Source organism: Miniopterus natalensis, chromosome 18 (assembly GCF_054644295.1).
Source record: "Miniopterus natalensis isolate mMinNat1 chromosome 18, mMinNat1.hap1, whole genome shotgun sequence".
Classification (NCBI taxonomy): domain Eukaryota; kingdom Metazoa; phylum Chordata; class Mammalia; order Chiroptera; family Miniopteridae; genus Miniopterus; species Miniopterus natalensis.
This window is the reverse complement of record NC_142098.1, coordinates 32,085,891-32,108,405: the sequence shown is the minus strand read 5'-3', so window position 1 is coordinate 32,108,405 and position 22,515 is coordinate 32,085,891. Positions and strand designations below refer to the sequence as shown.

At 38.6% G+C, this 22,515-nt stretch overlaps 1 long non-coding RNA gene across 1 annotated transcript in view; it reads left to right on the top strand.

Annotated features, from left to right (window-relative positions):
• The window catches only part of LOC107537139 (uncharacterized), a 351,250-nt gene that overhangs the window by 135,434 nt on the left and 193,301 nt on the right, over positions 1–22,515 (top strand). The gene's annotated exons all lie outside the window — the stretch shown is intronic.

Below are 22,515 nucleotides of genomic sequence, written 5' to 3'. Positions count from 1 at the left end.
TATTTGTATAATCTGATAAGAGATCTTAAATAAAAGTTACTTAATTATAAACAAATCTACAAAGTCCTTTTTGCCATGAAAAGTAATATATTCATGGGTAATTAGGATTAGGAAGATGTGTACATCATTGGATAGCCGTCGTTCTGCCTTTCAAATAATCTCATATGCTATTTTAATGAGAATGATTGGGTTCTTTGTTTACAAATGCCAGGGATGTAGTAAGAATTTTAATAACCTATTTGTATTATAGGTCAACTTTTGGTTCTCTTCATCTGGAAACTTAGTGGAGCTAATATTCACTCAACATTTACTTAGTGTCAGGATAGGGCTAAACAAAAGCAAAGCACACAACAAAATAAAGAACAGCAACAAAGTCACAGGAAAGAATTAACTGTCTCTACTTTATAGGCAAGGAAGTTAAGTGAAGGTGGTTGTCAGATGAGCTGTCTATGTTGGCTAAGTCATACATCAGGAATTTGAGATTAAATATGGTTTAAAATATAGTAGAGTTTAAAGGGCACCACATGGTTTCAACTCCTATGGTTTTAGAGTAATGATATACATGAACAGAGCTCAAGTAATATCTAAATTAGGAAACAGCCCTTTTCATGATACAGTCTTAACATACTCAAGTTCAATATCCATTTGAACTGTAGTCAAGATTTGCGATATGTCAAAAGATTACAAGTCAAATTGACCTGCGTTATATGAGTGCATTTCAGGGGTGTCTACATTTACATGGCAAACATTGATCTGCTCAGATATTAAAGAATTTAATAATAGTTTTACTGTTTTGAGCCTTCTGCTTGAAAAAAATCTAAAAATTAAAGATTGCAATCTCCTCTTGTGACCAAAGATTACTATTCTCGAAGATTTTAGAACCCTTGGTAAGTCTTGATGGGAATTTGAAAATTGAGATTTTGTTCAACAAAATGCAATACAGACACGTTTATAATTGGGATGTAACGAACCTCCACTTCATCTCGTGAAGAATACCGAAACCCACTTCAAAGCAAGCACACAGGGTACCACAGGTTTTTCCTCCGGAGGGGATCCTGTTTAAAAATTATCTTGCAATCAGTATTTACCCTCATCGGTCAGCCTTCCGATCTTTGAAAAAGAACATTAGCTTGTTGAACCATACTTCAAAAGAAGTCACAATTTAATCTTGTTTAAAAAACACACTTCAGTTAATTGTAATTAATGTTTGACAATTTGAAAGACATCTGTTATATTAACATAATGGTCTTATTGTGCATGAAATGCTGTATATTAAAAATTCAGCAGAGTTGAATTATGGGTGTTTCTAAATAAAAGAAGAAAATCTTCAATAAAAACATGTATTTTCCACTATCTGCTAAACTAATTTGATTTTTTTTTTCTTGCTTGTCACAACAATTAATGAAACGTGTTTCTTTAAAAGAAAAATATACTTCCTATTGTTTTATTTTAAATTTGGTGATTCTGGAGACAGTTTGGTTTTATATTTTACTGTTTGGAAGTCATTGACATACTTTAGAATTTTGTGTGTTTACTCATTGTCAACTGTTTACTGGAGGTCACTTAGACTTGTAGATTTAACATACTATAGCAAACAATTTCTCCATAAGCAAATGAATGAATGAAGTAAATCCTTAAGAAAAACACTTGCCATATAGTTAATTACTTAAATTAGTGGTTTTAAACCCAGGGGACATTTGACAATGTCTGGAAATAATTTTGGTTGTCACAACTGGGGTTGGGGGTGGTTACCAGATGCCAAGGATGCAGCTAAACATTCTATAGTACCCCCCCCCCCCATTTAATCCAAAATGTCATCATCCAGTAGGCAGGCCAATTAATGGTGACAGCACAAGTTTCCAAGAAAGAGCTGATATACAGCTCAAAACAGTCACAACATCATTTCTGTTGCATTATTTTTGTCAAAACAAGACACAGGGACAGGAAAGAGTCAAGGTGGAGGGAAATAGACTCTACCTCTGGATGGTAGGAGCCACACTATCATACCAGTACTATATACTGGTAGGGAAATAATTGTACTTGTAATTGCAACCGATCTGCTTGGCCCAACAAGATGTCACATAATCTTGCAGTCAAGCATATCATTCCATACACAGCGCCTCGCATATAGTAAAGTTTTGATGTAAGCTTTGAATCAGTGAGTATTTTAAATTTTAGAGTTATCTTTTATTGTGGCTACAATGATTAAAAAAGGAATGTGGGCCATGGCTCATTCCCTGGCCTGATTGCAATTATCTTGCATCTCAAGTCAATACAGTCATATGACACATGATGCCTTTTTGGTCAATGATGGACTGCAAATATAATGGTAGTTCTGTAAAATTCCAGTGGAGCTGAAATTTTCTTATCTCCTAGTAACATCGTAGCTGTCATAATAACACCTTACTCATCTCTTTGTGGTGTAAACAAACCTACAACCCTGCCAGACGTTTAAAAGTATAGCGTGTAAAATTATGTACAGTACCTAATACTTGATAATGATAATAAATGACTATGTTACTGGTTTGTGAATTTACTAGACTATACTTTCTATGATTGTTTCAGAGTGTATTCTTTGTACTTATAAAGGAATGTTTGCTGTAAAGCAGCATGCCATGTTTTGCAGGCAGCAGCCTCATGCATCTTGTGTTTACTGTACCTCTTGATTGCATCATTTCTTTTGTGCTTGATTTAATCTCAGGTTGTTTTATTCATCGTGACCCCTAAGTGTACAAAATCTACTGCCAATGTTGCCAGTAAGAAGCCATGTCGTATGATTGACCTAGAAACAAAATTAAAAGTGATTAAAGCAGTGATTAAAAGCTAGTGATCATGAAGGTGGAAAATCAGTGATAGTTGTTGCTCACCAGTGTCCCCTTCTGCCATGGCTAAAAATCTTGAAGAACATGAACAAAGTGACAGAACCCATTAAAGGATCTGATTCAATGAAGGCAACGAGACTAACGAAAATTCAAGGGCCTGTATCAGACATGGAGAAACTTCCAATGGCTTGGATTAAAGACCAGATACAGAGTGTATCCCTCTCAGCACCATGATGATCACAGCCAGAGAAAAACGTTTGTGATGTTGAAAGAAAAGGCTGGATCCTTCTACGACGTTGAATTTACTGCTAGCTCAGGAATCATTATTTATTACATGATGCCAAAGTGAGTGGTGGGTCTGCAAGTTCTGATGTGAAGGCAGCTGAAGAATTTTTGGAAACTCTAGATAAGCTAATTGGGGAGGAAAATGACTTGCCAGAGAAAATATTCAATATGGATGAAACCTCCCTATTTTGGAAACAGATGCCTGAGAGGACTCTCATTCATAAGGAGGCCAAGTCATTGGCAGGTTTTAACACCCTTAAGGAGAAGATAACAGCTTTGCTTGGGGGCAATGTTGCAAGCTACAAACTGAAATCCTCTGTGATCTGGCAGAGTGAGAACCTCAGGGCCTTCAAACATCATCAGTAAGCACACAGTGCCTGTTGACTACAGGAACAGTAAGAAGTCATGGATGACCTAGCTCCTCTTTTAAGATTCCTACTTGAATTATTATGCCAGCAAAATGGAGTGCTGTTCAGAGAATAAGGTACCTTTCAAGGTTTTGCTGCCTGTTGACAGTACTCTGGACATCCTTCTTTTATGGGTGATCTCTGTCCCAGTATCAGAGTGATGTTTCTTTTCTCCAAACATCACCTGTTTGATCCAAGGAGTTGTGGCAGCTTTTAAGGCCTACTGTCTGCAGAGGACCTTTGCCCAGACTACTGCTGCAACTGAAGAAGACACTGACGCAGTTCTAGGACATCTATGCCTGAATCCAGAACCTTGCTTGAACCCAGTTGGCGTGATCACCTCCCTTATTAATGTGGCTTGAAATAACTTTTTAAGATGGGCTTATATTTTGTTTCCATTTCTCTCAGTATTGACTGCAGTGGCAGAAATGTCATGGAAACACAATAGATGCTGTTCCTGGCTCATTTTACAGAGCATCCTGTAAAAAAAAAAAAAAAAATTCTTGCATTTGTGTACAAAAATCTTGAGCTTTTTCATCAGATTATTTGGTAGGATTAAAGTAGATGAGGTAATTCTTACGAATTTTATAAGGAACTTGAGTTTTTTCCAACAACATACACAGCATTTGACAGTATACCTATTATAAAATTATATTAACTTCCTAATCTGTAAATAGGTCTTCTATAAATTACAGTACAAACACAACATCAACATACTTTAGAGGATTACTGGAGAATTAGATTCAATTTTTGACAAAACTAGAGATGTGTCTTGTAAATAGAGAAAATAGAATTCCATTCTCATTTTATTGGCAAGAAATCAGAAGTTCTGAGAAGCTACTGCCATTTCTATAGTCACTCAATTAGTAATGACTGAGCCATGTATTGGGTTAAAGTCTCTTCCTACCACTCTCTGAGGTACTTTACAAAACATTGTACCAGTACTTTGGAATACTGTTTTTACTTTACTTCCCCTGTTTGAAAAAAGGTAAAGAGTAAATGTCAACAGTTTTAGGAATTTGACTCTGTCAGATAAAGGCATGAATCTCTTTTAAAAATATTTTTCAGAGAGGTAAATTAGTCCAGGTTTTCCCAAATCCAGCCACATTCCCAAGGGCCTGAGTATGTTCACCACAAGAGAGGACATTGAGCTTCAGCCACATACCAGTGCATCCCTTAATTAAATGATACAGTAACATATGGGAATTAGCAAAGAGATTAAGAGACTAATAGAGCAGAACACAGTAATGTTGTTGTAAATGAAGAGGAGCTCCATGATGGCAAATTGAAAAAAGAAAAGAACCCGTGACAAGGTATGGAATCATGGACAAAGGATCTGAGCATGGAGTGATGACCAAGACCCTAAAGGTCACTGAGCCTTATCAGATTCTATATGTGTGTGTGTGTGTGTGTGTGTGTATATGAGAGATATAATGAAATAGCTAACATTTATTGAACAATCTGTCTATACCAAGTATTGCTTTTTTTTTTTTTTTTTTTTTTTTTAAATATATCTTTATTGATTTCAGAGAGAGGAAAGGAGAGGGAGAGGGAGGGATAGAAACATCATTGATCGAGCCCGCAACCCGGGCATGTGCCCTGACTGGGAATCAAACCCTGATCATCTGGATCCTAGGTCGACGCTCAACCGCTGAGCCAAGCCCAGCTGGGCTCAAGTATTGCTTTAAAATGTTTTGATGTATATCTTTAGAGTCTTTACAAAAACCATGATAATTATATTTTCATTTCCTTAGACATGAATGAAAGGCACAGGTAGGTTAAGAAACTTAGCCAGGTTTCCACGACAAGCGCACACGGAAGCCACGGTTCGTCACCTGATAGTTGGACCTCTGAATCCATGCAGCGAAGTGTTACAGTGTACAGCTGAAAACACACGCTCAATAGAGTAAATATAGGGAAACCTTAACTGACTGCGTAGCAGTTGTGCTTCTCAGAGTAGCGGGGTTTTGGAGGATGTAAATGGAACTATAAGGTGGACGAGGGAACGGACATTTTAGATGAGGCGTGTGAGGGCATGGCACACTGGGGGCCCTGTAGACAGTTTCGGATTCCTCACTCGCAGTGAGCAAAGAGGAAGACGATGGATGAGTATGTTGGTGAAGTCTGGTGTGATCGCTCCACAGCATGCCTTTATGCCTTGACTGTCAGGAAAACCAGATTCGAGTTGCTGCGCTTTCATGCTGTCGCCAGCCTCAAAGAGTCCAGTATCTTCCTCACTCCATGTCCCTCACTGCAGCTCGACTCTGGTTTGGAACTTGGACAAGGGGAAGGAGTATGAAAGAGCAACTCTCGGGCGCTCTATCTCAGTACACCCATTTACTGTATGTGATTTTTTATGTTCCGCAGCACCATTCACTTTTCAGAACATTTAAAACAAATGAGACATTTATTAGTGTAACCTTTATTCTGTAGATGATTTAAGCTATTTCACAAGTAACTAAAAGAAGAGCACTATTTTCCTTACACTTGGGTCTTCCCTGTGCCCCCGCCAGCTCATAAAATGCTTCAGTAATTTTCATGCACCGTCCGTCTTCTGAAACACCTACATAAATAATCTATTGTTCTAAAGGTCACACAGGTAGAAGATCACTTTCAAATGTCAGGAAAGTTAAATTAATTGGTAATGTGGTGCCGTAAGTTTGGACATACCCATTGCCCCTTTATCCGTAGATATGGGTGCATGTTGGGGGCATGGGCAGCATGAAAGCCTCAGGGTCCCGGAAGGGAGAGATGAATGGGGAAAGGCGTGTGGGTTCTTCCCCCCAGGACAGAAACCATCTAGCACCTAGCAGGCATGGCATTTTCTCTGGCCTTCTTGCCTCTGTTCAAATGGGATGAAACCTCATTAAAGCGCCCAGTCTCAAAGACACAGTTCAGCTACAGATCCCTTTCAAGCTAAAGGCCACCTTGTTAACATGGCCCTAAGAGTTTGCTCGCAACTCTCAGACATCCCATAAATGTGCAGTTAATAGGAAGGTTGATAAGTTCTCTCGTTTTAAATGCTGTTCAGAGCTGTCATCCTTCTTGACAGATGTCACTGCTAAGGAAGGGATTACTAGACATCTAAATGTCACCACAGGGTTGTGTATCCCAAATTATTTTTGCATATTACCTGGGTAACTTTAAAAAATTATTATAGTCATGTAGAGCATTAGAATTGTACAGGTTACAGATACCTCAGAGGCAGATATAGACTCTCTCAGCCTTTCATTTTACAGGGGACTGGGTGCAGGTGGAGGTGAGGTACACAATTAAGGACTCAGAATTGGGATTGGACCCACAATGTCTTCCTGAAAATCCTGTGGTTCTTTCAAGATTATAGAGATGGCAGGTCTCCCACCTGGCAAATTAACTATCCCATATGGGCTGGACACCAGAAGGATAAATGTGCTAAATCACATCCTATAGCTGTAAATAAATAAATTTTTAGAAGTGAAAGCCTCCCCACAACACCATCTGTCCAAAATGAGCTATGTTCAGCTACAGAACTGTAAGCACAAGGTTTATTGCTACCACATCCGCCTCATCCTGTAAATTCATAGCTCATTTCTCAAGCAGGTAGTTCTCTCTCTCTCTCTCTCTCAGCTATTGTTCAGAAATGCTGCAATGAAAAAGGGGATGCATATATCTCTTAGAATTAGTGTTTTCATTTTCTTTGGATAAATACCCAGGTATGGAGTTTCTAAGTGATATGGTAGTTCTATTTTTAATATTTTGAGGAAACTCCATACTGTTTTCCATAATGGATGCTCCAATTTATGTCTCTGCTAACAGTGCAAAAGGGTTCCATTTTCTCCAGATCCTCGCCAACACTTATTTCCAGACTTTTTGCTAATAGCCATTCTAACAGGTGTGTGGTGATATCTCATTGTGGTTTTGATATTCATTTCCCTGATGATTTTGATGCAGAACACCTTTGTATGTACCTGTTGGACATCTGTATGTCATCTTTGAAAAAATGTCTATTCAGGTTTTCTGCCCATTTAAGAATCAGATTATTTTGTTTGACTTTTGCTGTTTTTTATGAGTTCTGCATATATTTTGGATATTAGCCCTTTATCAGATATGTGATTTGTAGTTATTTCCTTCATTTAGTAGGTGACCTTTTCATTTTGTTGATGGTTTCCTTTGCTGTGAAGAAGTTTTTCAGTTTGACACAGTCCCATTTGTTTATTTTTGCTTTTGTTGCTTTTGCTTTTCGTGTCAGGTTAAAAAATGATTGCCTAAGACCTATGCCAAGGAGTTTACCACTTTTATTTTCTTCTATGAGTTTTCTGGTTGCAGGTCTTTTGTTCCATTTTGAGTTAGTTTTTGTGTATGGCTTAAGGTCCAGTTTCATTCTCTTGCATGTGGTTGTCCAATTTTCCCAACGCCATTTATTGAAGAGACTGTCCTTTCCCTATTGTATATTCTTGCCTCCTTTGTTATAAGTTAATTGACCATATATGCATGAGTTTATTTCTGGACACTCTATTTCTTGGATCTCTGTGTCTGGTTTTGTGACAATACCATACTGTTTTAATTATTGTAGCTTTATAGTATAGTTTGAAATCAGGGAGTGTGATGCCTCCAGCTTTGTTCTTCTTTCTCAAGATTGCTTTGGCTATTCAGGGTCTTTTGTGGTTTCATATTTTTGGATTGACTCTTTCTGTGAAAATTATCATTAGAATTTTTATAGTGATTGCATTGAATCTGTATGTTTCTTTGGGTAGTATGGACATTTTAACAATATTAGTTATTTCATTTTGTGATCACATCTTTCCATTTATTTGTGTCTTCTTCAGTTTCTTTCATTAATGCTTTATAGCCTTCAATATACAGGTCTTTCACCTCCCTAGTTATATTTCTTTCTAAATATTTTATTTTTGGTGCAATTGTAAATGTCTTAATTTCTCTTTCTGATAGTTTATTATTGTTGTATAGAAACACAATATATTTTTGTATTTTGATTTTATATCCTGCAACATTATTGAATTTGTTTATTAGTTCTGATAGTTTTTGATGGCATTCTTAGGGTTTTCTATATACAGTATCATGTCATCTGCTTATAGTGACAGTTTTACTTTTTCCTTTCTAATTTTTATGCCTTTTATTTCTTTTTCTTGCCTAATTGCTCTGGCTAGGACTTTAATACTGTGCTGAATAAAACTGGTGAGAATGGATATTCTTGTCTTGTTTATGATCTTAGAGGAAAAGTTTTCACCTTTTCACCATTCAGTATGGTGTTAGCTGTGTGTGTGAGATGTTAGTGTGATGGTATCTAAAAATATGTAAAAATATGTTGTAAAAATATGTTGGTAAAAATATGTTTGGTAAAAATATGTTGTCTGACACCGGCTATATTGAGCACACATTTCTGCAGGTGGTAGAAGAAAATCAAGGGTGATCACAGGATACTCAATCATTTCCTTTGGTCAGCTTTCACTATTCCTAAATCTAAACAGATTTTTACAGTGACTCCTGATCAAACCATGCCTGCCACTCAGACTCAATGAAATATAGCATGTTATAAATTGGAAGAGAGAGTTCTGAAGCACCTACTATGTGTCTTGCAATTTGCTACCATTTTAGGTGGTATAGGCATTGATAGTCCCATAACTCAGGAGAAGAAAGAAGGTTAGATAACTTGTATAAGACCACACAGGTAGTATGTAATAGACTAACATTTTCACATTTGAATTTACGACCATCTGGTCTAGGGATGGAAAGTTATAGCTTAGCTAAAGAAGAATCCTAATTTTTGAAAAGCAAACCAAGCACTGCCTAAAAATATAGGTAACTTTTTTTTTTTAGTTTAGTCTGCCTATAGTGTGCAGAAGACGACTCCCCAGAATAGAAGTAATCCATAAATAACCCTCTAAGAACTTTAAATGCTTATTTACTTATTATTATTTTAAAAATATATCTTTATTGATTTCAGAGAGAGGAAGGGAGAGGGAGAGAGAGATAGAAGCATCAATGATGAGAGTCATTGATCGGCTGCCTCTTGCATGCCCCCTACTGGGGATGGAGCCCGAAACCTGGCATGTGCCCTGACCCAGAATCGAACCGCAGTCTCTTAGATCAAAGGTTGATTCTCAATTGCTGAGCCACTCTGGCTAGGCCTAAATGCATATTTAGGTGAAAACATAATAATAATGTGAAGTCATGAACTATTTTGATTCTTAGAATAAGAGCCTAGCTTTTCATTTAATGGGGACTTAAACAAGAAGAAAAAACAGGTCATGTGTGTTTCTTGCACTCATTCTAAAAATAAAATCATGACCCTTCTTTGCTAGAATCTTATCAGAGGATGCTCACAACAATGAGAATGGAATCTGGGGCCTCATGCACAGACTTGCTCTCTTCAACTTCATGTCTTTCCATGAGTCATGTCAAGTCGGTGAGTAAGTACTCAGTTGATGCCTCCTTCAAAAGCTTTGCCAACTTTCAGGTAAACTTCAGGGAAATTTTGATTGCCTCAAACAACTACCCAGTTCAGTGCTCTGTGTTGTGCAAATTTAATATTAAATGATCAAATGTGAACCTCAAACCCCGTGAGGTCATGGGATCCCTTGATTTGGGACCAGGTGTATAGAGATGTTCAATCATTAAATAATTAGTTTGGAAACAATAACTAGTATAGTTTAATTCTCTTGTTGATTTCCTAATGTTTATTAATTTAAGCACCTGTGTCTTCCTATAACACTTTCCTGAAGAATGCTTACCAGGATATGCATAGCATGTGAATTTACAATGAATATAATTACCTTTTTGCAGCTCACTCCAGGTGCCTAAGTGAGTAGAAATGAATTATGACTTTAATTGTCAGGAAGGTTTCAGTATTCTGAATCTAATTACTTAAATTTTGTTTAAATTTCTAGCTAAGCAATAATATGTTGATGTTACTTAAAACACCAAAATACGATATTTTTCAGGATAACCAAATGTTTCATTAAAGAAGATTCAGAGAAATAATTATGTAGGGAAAAGAAGCAGTTGTCTTAGCATACCTAATGTTCTCAGAGTATTTCAAGGTTGATGGAAGTTGTAGGTGCATTTTCTAGCCTCAGAAAAGTCCCTTGTTCTTTTCTTTGACCTTCTTCATTTTTCTTGGGCGTGAAAGAACATTTGTCTTTGCAGAAAAACATCCCATTGACACTTCAAATTCATGTTCAAAATTAAACTCATTATCTTCCTCTAAAACTATCTTGATTTTCCAGCTATATTCCTTAATTTGATAATAGTATCACCAGTCCCCATCTAAATAAATCAGAATGTGGAAGTCGTTCTGGATTTCTCAGTCTTCCTGAAGCCCCATGTCTATTAGTTACCACAATCTGGTCATTTTTCCTCAGACAGCTCATCCAATTCTCAATGTTATTGCTTTAGACCCTTATTTTACTGGGTTTAGTCTATCCCAGTAGTGTTTCCCCATTGAGTCCTCTCTCCAGGACCCCTGCCTCCAGCCCTGGGCTGTGACCTTCAGGCTATCCTCTGCACATCGGAGTTATTTTTCTGAAGTGCCATTTGGAATGAGAAAGAGGAAAGTGCATGTCCCAAATATGGGTTACTACGAGTTTAAAGTAAGGGGAATGAGAGATGATTTTATTTATTTACTTATTCATTTCTTTTTTATTGATTTATTATTGTTTTTGGAGAGAGGAAGGGGGGATGAGAGAGAGAAACATCAATAGGTTGCCTACCGCACGTACCCTGACCGGGTATTGAATCCATAACCTAGGCATGTGCCCTGACTGGGAATCGAACCCACAACCTTTTTGGTGTGTGCCATGATGCTCTAACCAATGGAGCCACACTGGCCGTGGTGAGAGATGATTTTAAAAGATGAAGGGAACACATGTTGGCATTTTGAAACTATTCCATGGATCAGTGATTTATGGAATCTGAGTTCCCAGAAAATTAATTATTTTATATATCCACATGTGTAAAATGAATACCTTTAAATGGATACTAACAATAACAACAACAAGGTAAAAGTTAACTTGTGCATCTTCCTGGCATTGAAATACCCATATACGCTTCCTAATTCTCAATTATATGCTCACACAGAATCTTTCAGTAAAAGGCATACAATCTTATGGTATAATTATGGGCAGGTGACCCTTGATCATTCCTTCAGAATTTCTTCCTAGGCCTTAAGGTCTATGTGTGAGAATGTAAACTTGTTCAAGTGCCCTGTTAGCATAAATTGATTTGATAAAGACTGAATTTTGATCAAAAGTAGAAAGAAAAATGTGTAAAATAATCTTCTAAAAAGTCCATTACTTTGATGGCAATTCTGCAGGGGGACCCCAGTATGTGATACAACATATATTATTCCACGTGTAAACGTGCGTGTTAAAATGGCAGGAGATAGACAGCAGGACTGAAATAAGAATGAGGTTGCCTGCGTACGGCATTTCTTAGAAACAGTCACAGCACTGCTGAGGCGTGAAGGTAGCCACACATGTTTGCAGCCACCGCAGTCAGTGTAATTGGCCTGCCGTTTCCTCTGCCTGCCCTTCTGCAGTTAGGATATTTAGAAGTGTTTCTGCTGGATCGTACAGCTAATGCCCATTTGTTCTCTTCATGCTGTTACAGCATGTTGCGTACGTATCTCCTCTGCTCATAATGCTGCAATATCACATGACATCGTTTTCGGAGTAGACACAACTACCTAACAGACTTACAGCTTTTCTATCAGAATAAAAAGGGTCCATAATATGAAGGGATGGAAAACGGGTTTCTGTTGATGTTATTCTTTGTTTCAGTGTGCCTGGGCTCATTTATAGATATCCGCCTGCTTAGTTCCACGCTGCTGGGGCACCTTGGCTGTCTCCGAAAGCACTAGCCTTCTGGAGGACTGGCCAGAGACACTATGCAGGAAAGAAGGACTGTTTGGGAATAAAAGAAAGTATTTACAAATTGCTAGGGTTAACCAGGGCAAACTCTAAGGCAGGGTATCTCAAATGGACCTCATCATAGTTATTTTACAAAGAAAGCAAATGCAGCCAAGATGGAATACATATTTTGCTTTTGCTAAAAAGTCCACATATAGTAGATTTACAAAGATTGTTATAATGGGTGCGTTCTTGCCGTCTTGGTAGCACACCCGCATCTTTCTCACTCTTCTCTTTCCCCAGGTGCGTTCACTTTGCCTTTCTCTCCCCTAAGCTCCAAGGGCCCTTCTTTTGTCTCTGTAACTTATTTCCTGAGCTATTTCACTTTCCATTTTTAACAATAATACTGAGCATGATGATCAGCCTCTGCTTAGATTTACCAATTTTGTGATTATTGAATTTAACAAAAGCAAGATAAAAATTTCTCTTACATGGCATATGATTTTAAAGACATACGAAAGCAGTTTTGTTTCAGCTAAATTATTCCATATATTACAAAAGAATTTTAAGTACTTAGCAAAAAGTACTGCTCTTGTGTGTGTGTGTGTGTATTTTTTTTTTTTTTTTTTTGGTAGGGGGAAATCAATAAAATCTTTTAAATGTATCACAGAAAAAAAGGGAGTATTATACAGGATTCAAAAAGCTTCATATTACAGCTCATCTAATGGTCATAACTGTAAATGCTACTAGAAAATGCATATATTACATTAAATTAGGTCTCACATGCTCTGGATTTGCTGCAGGCAATTTAAAGAGGATTTCCCCACTTCTTCCCTGAGAGAGATGGGTGGGGGCTCCCCCACACAGGCCTGCCTCCTGCCCATCCATTATTTCAAAGAGACATGTATGGCCTCTAAAGTGCTTGAAGGCAGCTGCAAGTAAGTGTCACTTTGAGTTAAATGCATTATTAAACTCTTGGAAATTTCACATCATGGGTCATTTATCTATGCTAAATTGGGTCAAAAGCCTCTGCACGTGCCTAGATAAATGAGAGAGATGAGCAAATTCTCCTTTGGGAAGTAGTACTTTGACAAGCTTTATGAGGGTGCCTTATTTATTTACTTATTTATTTATGAGTAGCCATGGGGAAGGGAGGTTTCCCTGTGTGTGTGATTAAGAGGTAACCAAACACTGTACAGAAATCACCTTCTTGATAAATATAGTTAGATATTCACCACCCCTCTAACGTGTCTAGAAGGAGATGCTGGAGAAAGCACAAATCCTTAAGTAGTCGTTCATTTGGCACGTACCTCTGTTGCAGGCTTGATCCCCAGCCCCCGTAGGGACGTGTGCAGGAGGCAACCAATTGACCTGTCTCTCTCACATTGATGTTTCTGTCTCTCTCTCTCTCTCCGCCCCCCCCCCCCCCCACTCTCTGAAAAGCAATGGAAAATATATCCTCAGGTGAAGATTAGAAAACAAAAGAGGGGTTAGAGGTGGGTTCGTACTCTCCCTCTTGTTAGCAGATAATTAGTTCTGTTACACTCTGAGCCTCGGTGTTCTAAGCTGTCAAATGGGATTATTTTGACTCCCGCAATGGGCAGATAACACAAGTTATCCAACTGACTTGTGCCTGACACAGCACAAAGAATTAAACGTTAATTATTTCAGTGAATCTTTGTAAGAAAGCTCTGAGGCAGACACTTGTAATAAAGAACCTGACTCCATTGTTGAGGTTTGACTGCTCACAGCATTTAAGGCTCCCTCACCTTCTCTTTCCCTTCTGCCCCTCATCTGAGCAAGCTGTAAAGCCTGGGTGCAGTCTACTTTGGTACCAGGAGGAAGTTAAAACTGTAGGAATCCATATCCCAGCCCCACTGCCTTACCACCATAAAAAGCCAAAGCTGGCCTCCTTCCTCCAGTCTCTGGAGCCATTTTAGGACTAGCTTGGGGAGCCTGCTCTCCTCCCCATGAAAGGCTCATTCTGTAAGTAGTAAACATTTCATATCCTCTTGGTGCGTGTGTGTGTGTGTATGGTGTCTTCAGTCTCAAAACCTGAATCACATTTTGGATGAAGATCCATCCTATCTCTAGATGGGCTAGAAAACAATACTATTCTTTCCTCCAGTTTGGAGATGAGAGCTATGGCTTAACCAAGAAGATTAACTCACACAAACTTACCAATGATGGGTCTTTGTTGGACCAGGGAGCTCTGACTTTAAAGTCCCAGATTAACCATTGCACTATGGTGTCAGAAACACGAAGTGAGGAAATAAATCCATGTGAAATGTTTAGTATAATACCTGACACATTTCATGGCCCATAAATACATGCCACTTCGGGTAGAACCAGGACGGTAGCATGTGTGGACATCAAAGTAGGTTATTAACTCACCGTGTTTTGCTATTTCTCCCATGCTCAGAGTTTTCCTAGAAATAAAGGTTTCCGTGTTTTACAACCACCTGCCTGCCAACATGCCACTCCTCTCTTTCCAAAGCACTGAAAATGCACAGCTTCCACAAGCCCAAGACAACATGTTTATTTTTCAGTCTCACGTCTTTCATTCCCTGCTTGTTTGCTGGAGGCTTCTGGCTGACTGTCAGTGGTGACGCCCCCCATCTGTCCTCCATGTATGATGTGCCCAGGCACTGCCTTTCACAGAGCTTTGCAGGATATGCCTTCGAGTTGCCAGGGAGGTGTAGGCTCTGCTAAGACACTTATGAATTCTGGTGTTCTGTGCCACACTGTGAAACCTGCCCTCATCAGAAAATGACATCTCCCTGATACCTGGAAATCATTGGGAGCACTAACTTGGATAGTCAGGATGGGGTGGCTGGGGCAGATACTGAATTCTATCTCAGAATAATCAGCATCATGATTACAAATACTTCGGAGCTTACTCTGGTGGTTGGAGGAAATTTGCTCTCTATAGAAGAGCCCCTCAGGTTTTATTTTTTATAGCAGAAAAATACTAGGCAGGCGACAGGATTACTATTAGAGTTAAAAATCTTTTAGTTAATAGAGCCTTATCAAGAAGTAAGATACATGTGCTCACAGAATCCTGGAATAATTTTACACTGGTCTTCCTAACAGCCCTGACTAAGTTCTTCTCCCATCCTCCTACTCTACTTCTGCTACTGTTGCAACTATCACTGCTACTAGTAATAATACGTAAACATTTCCCAACAGTAGCTAGTTTATGTATCACACACTATTCTAAGTGCTTCTTATGTGAGCTCCTATCCTCATTGCAATACTGTAGAGTAGGTTTATAATTACTTCTTCTTTTTTTTTTTCCCCTGGAATGAGGAAACTGACAATTGGAACTATGTCCATGTCATTCAACTGTTTAATAGCCAAACAGGGATGTGAACCCAGGTATTTATGACACTAGAGACTGCTGTCATTTCTGGCTCTTTGACATCTACTTATATTTAAACGTTACCTTATCTGACAACTTCTAGTGGAGAAATCTGGATTTTAGAGAGCTAAGGCAATTTGCCCAATGTTATAGGACAGGAATTCTGGAATCTAGGTTTTCCTGGCTACAGATGAACAGTGACTCTCATTTTATGCCAGATAAGTAACTATGAAGTGTTAAGCCCACATCCTCAGTGGTACTTCTTCTAGCTCTGGTGCTAAATAAAGGTCCTAATTTTAGAAAGGGCACTTTGCACACCAATGGAAAACTAAAGCTCTGAGAGAGAAGATTCAGTGTGTGAGTTAGAGATGCTTAGACCTGTCGAAATAACACATATCCCTCTCCTTCCCCTTCCCCTGTAGTTTTCCCCAGTATTACTTCTTCTGCTTTCCAAGTGGAAACAGTTATCTGTTCATTTCTCAATGAATCCACAATACACTGCATGTATCTTATTTTTAGCATCCACACACAGCTCTGTAAGGACTTGCTCACCTATCTGTTAGACCATAAGCAACTCCAAGGTGAGAAGTGTATAATGGTTTTTCTTGGCATCTCTGGTTGGGTTTCTTAGATAACAAGCACTTAAGATATCCACAGTAGCTCGGCCGGGCGTGGCTCAGTGGCTGGGCATCGACCTAGGATCTAGGAGACTGCAGTTCGATTCCCAGTCAGGGCACATGCCTGTGTTTTGGGCTTGATTCCCAGTAGGGGGTGTTCAGGAGGCAGCCCATCAATGACTCTCATCACTGATGTTTCTCTCTCTCTCCCTCTCCCGTCCTCTCTCTGAAATCAATAAAGATATCTTTTTTAAAAAAAAGATATCCATAGTAATTTTACAGATGGCTGACTGATTAATTCACCCCAAATCACCACTAGTTGCAAATGCTTTTGCCTTTTTCATTGGGGAAGGGGAAAAAAGGTATGAGGTGAAACACAAGGGCCCAAGGGGCCAGCAGCAGGCAGGGAGTCCCGGTGGTGGTGCCTTATCATGCACCTTTACTCACTCTGCAAAGGTTATATGAAGGGCAAACTAACATTAAATAGCGAATGTGATGTTATTTATAAATAGATTAGTCAATTGCAGACATTTCTCCCGAACATAACCAAATCACCTGATCCAGGTGACCCAGAGCACAGAACGCATGGTGGCGACAACTCTTTGATGTTTCCCGGGAGACCAGGATGTGTTCAGTGATGCTCCTTCACGGGTGGAATGTGGTCAGTGTTACTCACCAGGTGACCCTTCAGGTGGCCCAGAAAGGCCTCTGAGGGTGAAACATCGAATTCCAAATATGCCTTTGATTTGCTTAGAACGCTGTGCAGGGAAGCCTTCAGAGCGGGGAACGAAGTGAGGAGAAAAGGAGCTAACTAATGTAAGGAGCGCCTTGAATACCTCCACTGTCGGACATCACGAGGCATTTTACCAATTGGCTGAAACGGAAAATACTTTTTAAAAGGAAAAGGGTGACAGGACAGGCATTGTTGAGCTGAACTAGAGAGTGTTTCAGGTGAATCCTCGGTGGTGTTGTAGAAAGAAGTACTATCAACCCTTGGAATCATGGCGCGGTGTCCGGATATATTCAGGGAGAGTCTCCTCTGAAATGTCAGCCTCTCATGCTGCAAGTTCATATCGGGTTTTCTGTCTGTTCTTACATCCGTGTCTTTTTAGGAATTGCTCATTTCCACTGAATATTTAGGGCACTAAGAAATAAAAACCCAGGTTCTGTCAGTACTGAGGTGCCTCTACTGTTCATGGGGGAGGAAATGATTATAAATAGGAGACTATTACCAGGGTATCTGAGGGTATGGAAGGGGAGCTCTCCAGATCATTTCCTTTCTTGGGGAGGAAAAACAAACAAAACAATAAAATGATATATGAAAAGATATTGGAATAAGAGAAGAGAGAGCATAATGGAAAACATTTTTTGCCTTACTATAACATGCTAAGCATTTGACAGATCATCACAGACAATCCTCAGGACCACACACTGAAAAAAATTATCACTACTACCTTTACAAACAAGTCAACTAATTTTTTTAATTGGTGAAAAAGGAGCATTGTCCCACCAGATTGCAAAAATCACAAAGTCTGGCAGTGCCAAGTTGTGCTGGACGGACTAGTTACAGAGACTCTGACGCTCACTGGTGAGAATGTACACTTGGTGAGGATGCCCCACTCACTAGACAGGGTGGCTATGCCTGAGCTTTTCCCTTGTTATTAAAAGGGGAATAATAGTACTTTGTAGAGTATTTTACGGATTGAACGTAATACGTCAAGTGTTTAGCTAAAAATAGATAAATAGCTCTGGCGGTGTGGCTCAGTTGGTTAGATAACACTACCTTCTGTATATCTGTGCACATCTGAGAGCTGGAAAATTATGTCATAGAATAGGGTATTCTGATTTATCTAAATTTTCCATTCATTAGCGATAATATTTTTCATTCAACAATTATTTTTGAGTTCCTCCTGTGTGGTAGAAATGTAGTGGGGGAAAACAGATCTTCATGATTGCCAAGTGGAGAGTGAATTGTAGCTACAATCTTGCTGTCACCCAAGAGTGGGGAGTTAGAACACTCCAGTGCTGTATAAGGCATATGGGAGATGGATACACCCATAGAAATGAGAAGCATTTTATGTAAATGATTGGACCCCATCTCTGGTGGGGGGCTAGAGCATCCTGTGTCCAAACAATGGGCATCACACAGGCCTACATTCGCACCTTTCTGTGTTTTTGACTGTGTGTCTGCTACTAGTTTTTGGGTGACTTTCCACCTTTGAGAAAACGAAGCAGTTCAGAAATGAACTCATTAGCCCCCTTATGCATCTCATAAGAGCCGCGATAACCACCGGCTTCAATCGGTAGTTCCCTGTAGAGTAATTCTCATTTTTCTAACCTGTCATCAGGCAACATTAATGTCTCAGTGAAAGGCAATTTTCCTTCCAAATCGTCTTTCAGGTGGCTGAAGGGAAGAATTAGGCTTCTTATTTGTCTGATTTTCCTAACCAGAAATAAGAAACTCGTAAGGAAAACAAAATTTGTTAATTATACATATCAAAATTCTAGCATGTTCTCTGGAAAGGTAAATTATATGTTGTTGTGCAAACACACAATAGGCAGAATTTCTCAATTACTGTGGAGTGAATGTGCTGAGAGCAAAGAAGAAGAATTTGAAATTGTAATTAAAATATCTTAATATATGACAGGCATTCTGGTTTTTTCAATTGAACCCACCCAAAATAAGCCTAAAGTTCTCTGCTGTCCCCACCCATCCATATAGTATCTGACAGGTATTTCACAATTTCTACTTCTGTAGGAATTCTGGAAAAATCCTGCATTAAAGTGTTGTGGCAGTGCCTTCAGTGAAGTATGGCAAATCTTTCAGTGATCACAGAGTTTGATCCATGACCACCAATAAGTCATATAGAATTAATATTGGTAACATGTAAAATGTAGTTTTTTTAAACAATATGTTTTTATTGATTTCAGAGAGGAAGGGAGAGGGAGAGAGAGATAGAAATACCAATGAGAGAGAGTTATTGATCGGCCGCCTCCTGCATGCCTAGTGGGGATTGAGCCCACAACCCTAGCATGTGCCCTGACCAGGAATTGAACAGGTGACCTCTTGGTGCATGGGATGACACTCAACCACTGAGCCACATAGACCAAGCTACAGTGTAGTTTTTATTGTTGAGAGAAGTTTATCCAATGACGGCATAAGATGATCACCATCCTTAACTTGATTAAAGATGGTTAATTGAAGCCCAGGTGCTAAGTTGGGAGCCCTCTCCACAGACAGAAATAGTTGAGGTAATGAAAATTAAATGGTAAGCCTATGAATGATGGTACGTACATAAACAGCCTGGATTTCTTAAGCCTTTCAGCAAGTATAAATCACAACACATTAAACGTTTAGGCTTTGAAATTCAGCTCAGCTTCAAGTTGGGCTTTGTGGTTGATTTTTCTTTTGCAAATTGTTGAAACACATCATTAATCAGATTTGAGAGTCCTGGAACAAGTATTAAAGTCAGCACATGAGTAGATCAGAGTCCAGATATGAGAAGAAATGTATATTTTGATTTATTTGATGAGAGTGCTTGCTGAAGACATTACGGATTACAACACAGTTCTCTTGCATTAGCCGGATGAGATCATTGTGCAGAAGCGAGGCTAATGTCCATATTTAATGGTGAATGTTTGCAATGACAGGTAGAGTCCACGGTGTGGAATCTGCAAATCAATATGTTCCCGGCCACCTCTAAGTGCTGCCCACGTTTGCGGGACATCTAATCTACTCTTGGCCAAGGAAAATATATTAACAAGAACATCTTGAGAATTAAATTATAAATGCCTGTTATAGATTTTCAGTGTTTCACAAGCATGATCTTGTGAATCATTATTTCTGTGGCTTTGGCCATTATGGATTACACATGGTTTGAGGTCCCCCCCAATAAGGCAATGAAATAGAAGGTAGTGGTTGTGATCACATATTTTTCTTTTTTTCTTTCTGTGCTTTCCAAATTGCTCTGTGTCTTAATGCAAGCATACCTAATAATCACTGGTTATAATACCAGCAGAAGTCATTTTACCAGCCTCTGATACTAGGGTCGGGTCTAAAATCTAGAAGAGCATGGAACAAGTATTTTGGATGGCTGAACTGGATCACCCTGTGTAGTCTTATAACGTTTGTTGGCCCTTTGGAAAGTCTTCATCTGGTCCCCAAAGTTAATAAATCCTTAACATCTATTAAGTTGTATTAAATGAGGGATGGAAAGAGTAATGCAGGGAGAGTCAGTTATTGATATTAGAATAAATTATTGTCTAAAATTTAGACCAGTGCTAAAAAAAAATAATAATAATAATAATAACAATAATACAACTGATAATATTTGAGCTCTTACCATATGATATGCCAGACTGAAATACTTACTTGACATGGTTTGTCTCATTGAATTGTTATGATCTGGACAATATTATAAGGTAGGTACTGTCCTTAACCAGTTTTAGAAATCAAAAAACTGAGGTGAAGGGAGGTGACATAACTTGTTAGTATTAGGATTCAGTTGTAAGCATCTCTACCTCCAGGAATTGTGCACAAGACATTTTGTGTGTCTGTGCAGAGGCCTCACACTGCAGAAAAGCCATACGTTTCATTGAGCATGTCTGGTCTTGCCCAAAGTTCCTGGGACCAATCAGCCAGCATAGTGCCTGGTTGGATGGGCAAGGATGCAATTGAGGGAAAAGGGATATGAAAGTTATTTTTCCTTCTACGTTCATTAGCCTACCAAGGACTCTGATTTGTAGATGTATGTATTCAAACTAGGCATATTTTAAGTTCTTCAGTAATTACATGGGAATTGTGAAGAATATTTTTTCACTTCTCTCTCACATTCTAGAATGTTAATTCACGAGATTTATTGGCATAAACAAGGGGGGTGGGATGTTATAGGCTAGTTTTAACACTATCTCATTCATAAGAATATTAAATTATTTTAGGCAAAGTGGCTGTGTCAAACTGAATAGAAATAGAGGGAAAGTGGTAATTAGACTATGTTAAAATATAACCTCCAAGGATATTAAATATGCAAGAGCTCATCCATGAAAAATTAGACTGCAAGAGGTTACACCATGTATTGGCTTAATTTGTAAGATATCAAATTACTTCTCATGAATAAATATGATTAATAATGGTAACTTTATAATTTAATGCTATAATATTAAAAATCCTTTCTGATTAAAAAAAACCTAGTTATATATTTGATTGTTTTTCATCACCCCAAACTCTAACCATGTAGCTAATTAAATGAATAATTTCTATTGACATTAACCAATTTTGAGAGGTTTTATACTTTAAACTCCATTAACAGACTATTTTAATAAATGCTAGTTAAATGAATTCTGAGATTTAAATGATAAATGGGAAACAGTAACACAAACTATTCTTCCTCATGGTAATCATGTCAAACCATGTCAAATAACCTGAAAGATTAAAGTGAGGGTCTTCCTTATGAGCCAAACATTTTGCTAGATGCTGAGGTTATAAGGACAAATATGAACAGAGAAAAAGCATTGCAAATAATTAGCAATATTAAAAATCATATATTGTCTTATCGAAGGGAAGACGATAGCATCTTTATCATTATTTTAATTTTTCCCAATTTCCCTAAAAGTTAAAATTTAACTATTACTTAAGACCTAACTCAAATCTATCTTCCTTCATCTACTTCGAGACCCATCACTGTCTCCTTGAACATCTGTAGCACTTATACCTATTCTGGAGCAAAGAGAGTATAAGTTAGAAATGTGTTTGTTGAACTTTTTAGTTATTTTATCTTCTACAAAAATGTTTCAACTCTCGAGTGAGGTGCCACGTAAGGCTTTTCTGTTTAGTGAGTTTAGAAGATGAAATGGGTTAAACAGGCCAAGCCCCTGCCATCTTTTTGCTGCACGGTTCTTGGGTGCCTGATGTCACTACATTTCCCCTTTGCCATCTTTGGTCACCTGAGGACTGATACGAGAACTTTTCCTGGCAATCTTCCTTTGCCTCCTCTTTTCGAAAGAAACTTGGTGTCAGTCCACCAACAGTTGAACCTTAGAAATGACTGATTTATTTCCTGGGATGATTACTTTTTAATCCCCTCCTTAGGTGGAGGTTCCTCACGACTTCTGGGTTTGCTTTTCTTCTCTCTCCTGAAGTCTGATGCTAGTAGTTTAAATCCCGGCTTTCATCCCTGTACG